Here is an 8,378-nt window from a genome sequence, read left to right as displayed (position 1 = left end):
TTTTGAAAAGCTATAGAGTCAGGTACTCACTCCATAAGTATTTCACTGTGAGAAAACACTTGCTGTCATAAGAATTTCTGATACTGAGTCTCATCAGGTAATTCCCCACAATACTTGTATCTACCCAGACCACATGGGATACCCCTCCCTTCCTCCTGTGGCTACTGGAGTCAAATGGGCTCTCTGATTATTCCATTACATGCAGAATTAATGATATTGATTACACTCAAACACATTATATATTTGTTGTACTCAATTAGAACCAATGCCAATTCAGTCTACCAAATTGATATTTTAAGACATTCTTGAGGAAAAATCCATTTGGTATTAAAAACGAAAACTGAAAAGAGTGGTAAAGACTGCAAATCTTAATGCAGGAACATAGAAGTGTATGTATATATGTATGTACGTAAGTATGTATGTATGTATGTATGTATGTATGTATGTATGTATGTTTGTATAAAGAAAAAGTTACTGGGGTTGGGGATTTAGCTCAGTGGTAGAGCGCTTGCCTAGGAAGTGCAAGGCCCTGGGTTTGGTCCCCAGCTCCGAAAAAAAGAACCAAAAAAAAAAAAAAGAAAAAAGAAAAAGTTACTGATAAAATGTCCAACAAAGAACTCAAAAGAATTAAAGAACTATGATGCAATAGTACTAGTGAAACAACTTGCGTATAGATAAATTCAGCAAGGTGGAAAACATCAGACACAATACTTAGAAGTGAACTCAGTCAGACAAAAGCCTCAGTCACAGACTAGATAAAGAAGAAAAATATTTATTTGAAACATCCCAACAAATAAAAACAGAAATAAAAAATAAATACAGCCCCTGAGATGTGTGAAGAACCATTGAGAAATAAATACTAAAATTTCATGAATTTCATCTCAGTGGAAAGGGAAGGGAAAGTCAGAAATCATATACTCAATGAAATAATACCTGAAAACTTCCTGAAAAAGTCAGGAAAAATAGACTTGGTGCAGAAGTTTCATAGACAGCTATATCACGTTTCTGCCAGAATACACCTCATGGCATTTCCAGTAGTTTGGTGACTGCATGTGGGATAGATCCCCATGTGTGGCAGTCTCTGGATGGCCTTTCCTTCAATCTCTGTTCCATACTTTGTCTCCATATTTCCTCCTGTGAGTGTTTTGTTCCCCCTTCTAAGAAGTACTGAAGCATCCACACATTTGTCTTTCTTCTTTCATGTGGCCTGTAAATTGTATCTTGGGTATTCTGAGCTTTTGGGCTAATATCCTCTTATCAGTGAGTGTGTGTTCTTTTGTGATAAGGTTACCTCACTCAGGATATTTTCTAGTTCTATCCAATTACCTAGGAAGTACATGAAGTCATTGTTTTTAATAGCTGAGTAGTATTCCACTGTGTAAATGTACCACATTTATATCAATCAACAAGACACCCCAGAGCTCCCAGGAACTAAACTGCCAACCTAAGAATATACATGGAGCAACGATGGCTCCAGCCACATACGTAGCAGAGGCATCAATGGGAGGAGAGGTCCTTGGTCGCATGAAGGGTCGATGTCCCAGTGTAGAGGAATCCTAGAGCAGGGAGGTAGGAGGGAGTGGGTGGGTTGGTGGAAGAGCACTGTCATGGAGACAGGGGGTGAGGGGATGGGATGGAGGTTATCTGGAGGGGAAACCAGAAAAAGGGATAACATTTGAAATGTAAATAAAGAAGATATTCAAAAAAAGAAAAGAAAAAAGAAAAAACTTAAACTATAAAAAGGAAAGAAAAGAAAAGTTCCATAGAACACTGAACAGACACAAATACAAAAGGTCTTTTGAGCACACATTATAATGTGTGCTCAAAAATATCTAAAGTCCAAGATAAAGAGGAAAGTATAAAGACAAAATTAATAAAATGTGCCTACTTGCATTTAAAGAAATCTCCAATAGACTGACAATTGATTACTTCATAAAGTACTTCCAGGTCACAATAAAATGATTTGATTTAATCCAAAGAGAGACAAGCAAAATTGAAGAAACTTATCACCATCAAATCATCTTATAAAAGAATGCTAAGAGAACTCTACATCTAGAATCAAAAAATAATCCTGAAAATTTGCAAGAAGACATCCAGAGATAAATGGAGAAAAATGCCTTACCAATACAGTAAACCCTCATAATACAAAGATGAACATGAAAGAAAAGGAAAAGGAATATTCAAAACGAACAAGAAAACAACACAATTATTGGCATAAAAATTTAAATGTCAAGAGTAGCCTTGACTATAAGTGGGCTAAATTTCCCAATTAATAATTTAGACTGCAATAACTTGTTGTGGTAAAATTAAATAAAAAGTTATTTTTTTTATCCTCCACTACACCAGCACCGAAGTGCCACATGACATCTGTTAGATATTTCCATCTCAGTCAACACACTATCTCACCTGCTAAGCTCCAACCCATATCACACTGCTGATGGCTACTCTCTGAGGCTGGCAACAATCTCTCTACCAATCTAGTTCCTAAGGCAGGTTGCCACCATGCCAGATATATACATCCCAATTCTGTGGCGGCCCAGTGTGTCCAGCCACCACACTCTCTTGAACTCAATTAAATTGCCCCATGAAAGAACACACAACACCATAACTTCTGATCCAATCGATAATATAATTTGCTCATCTAGACATACAAACCTTGTACATATCCATCCCTTAAGAATAAACATAACAACCTGTAGGTGTGTAGAGAGAAATCTTAACATCCACTGCCATGTTCTTTCTCAACTGTTTCTCTTCATCTCTCCCCAGTCTCTTTCTCCTCTAAAACTTTTCTCCCTCCCTTTCTTCCTTCTCATCCAATGACAGGCCTCTTTCTATCCTGTACCTACCTTCACCTGAATAATGACATCATCCTACATTAACTGATTAAAAGATGTAACCCAATAATATGCTGTCTACAAGAAACTCCCATCAGGCATTCTAAAGAGAAAGAACAGGAAAACATATTCAGTACAAACTGAAACTATAAATGACCATGAAGGCCTACACCTACATGAGACAAAATACACAGTAAACAAATACTGTATAAAGATGAAAAGAAGATCACTTTAAGATGATCCAGGGACGGTTGGGGATTTAGCTCAGTGGTAGAGCGCTTGCCTAGGAAGCGCAAGGCCCTGGGTTCGGTCCCCAGCTCCGAAAAAAGAACCAAAAAAAAAAAAAAAAAGATCCAGGGATTGATTCAATAAGAAAATCAGTGATATATATATATGCACCTATGGCTACAGTACGTAGTAATGTAAAACAAATATTATTCTGCTTATATGTAGAAATAAGCAACATACAGTGATAATGGGGACTCCAATATCCTATATTCATCAATGGTTAGATAGATCATTTAGATAAACATCCAAGAAGAGAAAATATTAAGAGTGAAACAGTACTGATGATCAAATGGGCAAAACAGACAAACAGAACATTGCACTCAACCCTAAAGGCTCCTCCATCAACAAATGGAATGAGTCTCAAGAACAGACCACATATTAAACCACAAAACAAGTCTCAACAAAGTCCAAAACCAAAACTACATAATACATCTTTTCTCATAACAATGGAACAGAACTAGAAATTATCAACCAATAAATGTCTAGAAATTATACAATTTCATAGAAACATGCTATTGAATGAACACTGGTTCACAGAGGAAATCAGAGGGAAGTTTAAACATTTCTCAAAGTGAATGAAAAATGGAAATGCAACACATCAAAATTTACAGAATACAGTAGCAGCAATATTAAGGGAGAAGTTTATAGCAATAATAAGCACAGACATCAGAAAAGAAAGATTTCAGATAAATAATATAACAATGTATTTGCCATAGAAGTAAAAAGCAAAATCCAAAATTAGCAGAAGAAATAATAACAACTATCATAACAGAAATAAATGAATACTAAAATATATATAGAACCAATAAAAAAAGAGAATCATTTTATAGAAAAGATAAACAAAATTGGCAAAACTCTGTCTGGGCTAATGAACAACAAAACAAAGAAGAACCTCAGAGTACTCTTGAGGCTGGAGATAGAGACACTTGTTTCACAACTTATGCACAGGGTCCTAGGTTTCATCTATCCCTGAATGCTACAAAAACAAAACAAAACAAAATAGAACACCCAAGTAAAATCAGAACTTAAAAAATGAGCCACTTTATAGTGATATTTGATATATATCATATCATGTAAAAAGAAAGTATTACTAGAGATTAATATGAGTTACCCTATACCAACAAATTGAAAAAACCCAGTGGGGGTTTGGAAATGCATCATACCCTACAACTGGACTGAGCAAACATTTAAAAAAAAGTGAATGTATTAATAATGAGACTGTATCAGTAATGAATAGTCTAAAATCAAAGACAAACACTCCATTATATGAGTACACTGCTAAATTTGACTAAATACTTAAGAAAGAACTAAGCCCAATTCTCAAATTAATCCAAAAATTGAAAAATGCTTTCAAGCTTATTCAAAGGAATCATTTCTTGTAACTTTAATTTTTTTTTTAAAAACCTACTTTTAAAGATGGTTCTTAGGTACTTTGACCTCCCTTCTAGCCCACCACCCACCAGAGCTAGTAGAAAAGAAAGGATACGGGGGAAGTGGACCTCTTTGGAAATGGTCCTTTGAAATAACCACATCTGCACTGTCAGGAAATCAGTTAAGTTCTCAGGTCAGCATCGGCAGCACGATCAACATGCAACCACTTCACAAATATACCAGCAGTGCAGTTCAGTAGAGTCAGGATAGCAAACAGAATCAGCAGTAGTGGTACTACCTAGTAGAGGCAGTCCTGCCTCAGGCTTGGCACAAGTCAGTAGGAGGGACCAGAGCCAACAGGAACACCAGGAGTTTTCAGATGTGTCTCTCTCAGTGAAGCAAAGATCAGCCAAGACCCACAAGACCAACAAATGTTGCACACCTAGTGCTACCAGAGAGCCAAGCTCAAGTTTCTGTCACTGTCTGTTCAGTCCTATTTATACTCCACATTGTATATCCTCTATATGAGTCTTGCCTCCCCATGTGTCTTACCTCAGCATGTAAGTCTTAGCAAAACTCCACATGAATTTGTCTCAGCTGACGTCACTCTGCCAATAGGCCCAAATCCGCAGAATCATCAAGAAACTACAGCATACCACCAGAAGATTTTTGGTTTGTCTCTCTCTATGGAATCCTGACAAATGGAGCTCAGATACTCAATGTAAGACAAACCAATACATCTCTGTCATTAATGAAGAATCCTTTGTCACTTGTCCTTTCACATGCTTGCTTTAACAGAACATTTTTTCACCTGTGTCTACTTCAACAAAATATCCCTTCACATTTGCTCCAACAAAATACCATCCAACATAACTGACTTTTCAAAAAACCCTTAAGCTTCCACTTCAATTTCCCTTATAGCAAAACCAGAAAAGAACATGAAACCAACAAAATTAATAGATTAAATTCCCTAATGAACACTGATACAAAAATATTATCAACAAAATACCAACAAATGCAACCTGACAATACATCAAAGAGATTAATTGTGGTAATCAAGTGGGATTTGTTCTGAGACTGCAAGGTAGGGCAATATAATCATGTCAATAAACATTCACATACATGAGCAATACATCAACACAATAAAAGCTAAATATCATGTGCTCATCTCACTAGATGCAGAGAAAACATTCCAAAAAAAGTTAGCTTTCCTTCATGATAAAAAACCCCTAAGTTATATAGAGACAATATATGTTGTATGTATATCAACATGCTAGTCTGTTGTGGCAAACCACGTTCTGGCATCATACCAAATGGAGACACACTAAGAATAAAGATGTTGGCTCTCACTGCTCCTGTTTATCAAGATGATGAAAGTACCAGCCAGAACAATTAGGAAATAGAGGAAAGGGGAGGATGTAAATATTATAAATGCAAAATGACTACTTTCTTCAGATATTATTATTCTATACATAGAAGAGTTTCTTAACTACTATTCCATCAAATGATAATTGAACTGACATAAAATCACACATGTGCATGCACGGGCACACACACACACACACACACACACACACACACACACACACAAAGAGAGAGACAGAGACAGAGACACCGAGAAAGAGACAGAGAACAGAAAAAGAACCGAGTTCATTAAAGCGCCAAGATTCACAATTAGTACAATTACAAAAATCAATAGCATCTCTACACACTGATAATGAACATGATGACAAAAACCTATAAAAGCAGTATAGTTCTATTCAGAAATTCTACTCCCTCACATATCCTGAAAATGTAAAATATGAAATGAAAGATACCTATGCTGAAAAAAATAAAATACCCATGAAAAATTGAGTGGGACATAAAGAAATGTTAAGTAACCTCCCATGACTCTAAATTAAAAGAATTATGTTAAAATGCCCATACCATCCCACCATCCCAATAGTTTATATACTCAATATAATACTCATTAAAACCCCAATACTACTCTCCACAGAACCAAAATAATCATCATCATCATCACCATCATCATCATCATCATCATCATCCTAAATTTAACCAAAACAATGATCTCCAAATAACCAAAGTAGTTTTGAACAGATAAAACAAAGCTGGAGTATTCTTTTAGACATGCTATGGACCTATAATTGAACAAGAAGAAAAAGAGGAGGAGGAGGACAAGGAGAAGGGGAAAAAGGAAGGAATAGGGAAAAGCAGAAGAGGGAAGAGGGGAGAGGGGAGACAAGAGAAGGCAAGACAAGAGAAGACAAGTGAAGAGAGAGAAGAGGAGAGACGAAGAGAAGAGAAGAGAAGAGAAGAGAAGAGAAGAGAAGAGAAGAGAAGAGAAGAGAAGAGAAGAGAAGAGAAGAGACCAAAATCAAGAATGAGACATATAGAAGAATAAGACATACTAGGGACTCCAAAAAAAATTCACACATCTGCAGCCAACTTCTTCTTCACAAAGGATCAGAACAAAACACTGGAGGAAAGATAGCCTCTTCAATAAATGGTGCTGGGGAAATAGATGCACATATGCAGGAGATTGAAACTAGATCCATATCTTTCACCCCAACTAAAACCAATTTAATACAAATGAAGCCTGAAATGAAAGACCTATAGCTATATAGGATATAGGTACTATTATATAGGATATGTAGGAGAAAAAAACAGAATGGAAATACTTCAGGACTAGGAGAGGCAAAAAAAATTGTGGCCAATGACTCCAAAATCACAGATAATACAAGGAAAAATAGACATAATTACATCAAACTAAAAACTCTGTACAACCAAGAAAAGAGATTGTGCTTATTAGTTCTTTTGGCCTAATTGACCCAACCTAGGGATATCTGGAAAATGGAATATCAGTTGAAGAACTGCCTGATCATGTCTGTAGTCATGTCTATGAGGCACTTCTTCATTTCTAACCAAAGTATAAGGTGATCCAGCCTCTTCTGTGGCATCATCACTAGGTAGGTGACCCCAGGCTATATAATAAAGCCAGCTAAGCAGGAGCCAGTTGGTGGTATTCTTATTTTTGTTTCAGTTCCTGTTTGAGTTCCTGCCCAGACTTCCCTCAATAGTGACCAAGAAGAGCAAGCTGAATAAATTCTTTCCTCTCCAAAGTTGCTTTGGGTAACAGTGTTTTATTAGAAGCAACAGAACAGTACATTTCAAATAAGCTGCACTACATGATCCACTATCACTCAGGATACACACAGAAAGGAAAAGAATGAGCTTCTAAAACCAGAGCTACATATCTGTGATTAGGATAGCACTAGTCACAATAGTTGAGAGATGGAATTACCTAGACACTTGATGGTGGGTAAAAAATATTGTATGTTATTAATTATAAATTAATGTTCAACACGATGAAGAATGAAATCTTAATTGGAAGTAATTATATAAAGTAAAACAAGCCAGACACATAAATGTTCTCTCTTGTATGTGGAAACTAAAAGTTGATTCAAATACAATATAGTGATTATTAGAGGATGGGATGGAGACTGAGAAGTTAATAAAGGGATATTGGACAACGGGATCACAATCTAGTTAGAAGTAACCACCGTTAGTGTTCCTCAGCATTGCAGCTAACTACATTTCACAAATATTTTATGAAGATCTAGCAGAGGAGCTCAATGGACCAATATAGTAAAATAAGGAGATGGAAATGCTATTTTCCATGATATCTGTAGTGACTGTAAGCAAGTGTTGAAGTGTCACGTTACAGCCCAGAAATATGTGTGATTGAGAAGAGAACTCTACTTCATGTCTATAGAACTTCACTAGACTGTATTCATAAGCATCAACTAACACAGCCTCTTTAATCAACGGAATCCTCATTAGGATTCCTCTGTGCATTTTCCTAATGTTGGATCAAGCACA

The sequence above is a fragment of the Rattus norvegicus genome, chromosome 15, assembly GCF_021556685.1.
Source record: "Rattus norvegicus strain SHRSP/BbbUtx chromosome 15, alternate assembly SHRSP_T2T, whole genome shotgun sequence".
In the NCBI taxonomy this organism is placed as follows: Eukaryota; Metazoa; Chordata; class Mammalia; order Rodentia; family Muridae; genus Rattus; species Rattus norvegicus.
Note: the sequence above shows the minus strand (reverse complement) of the source record.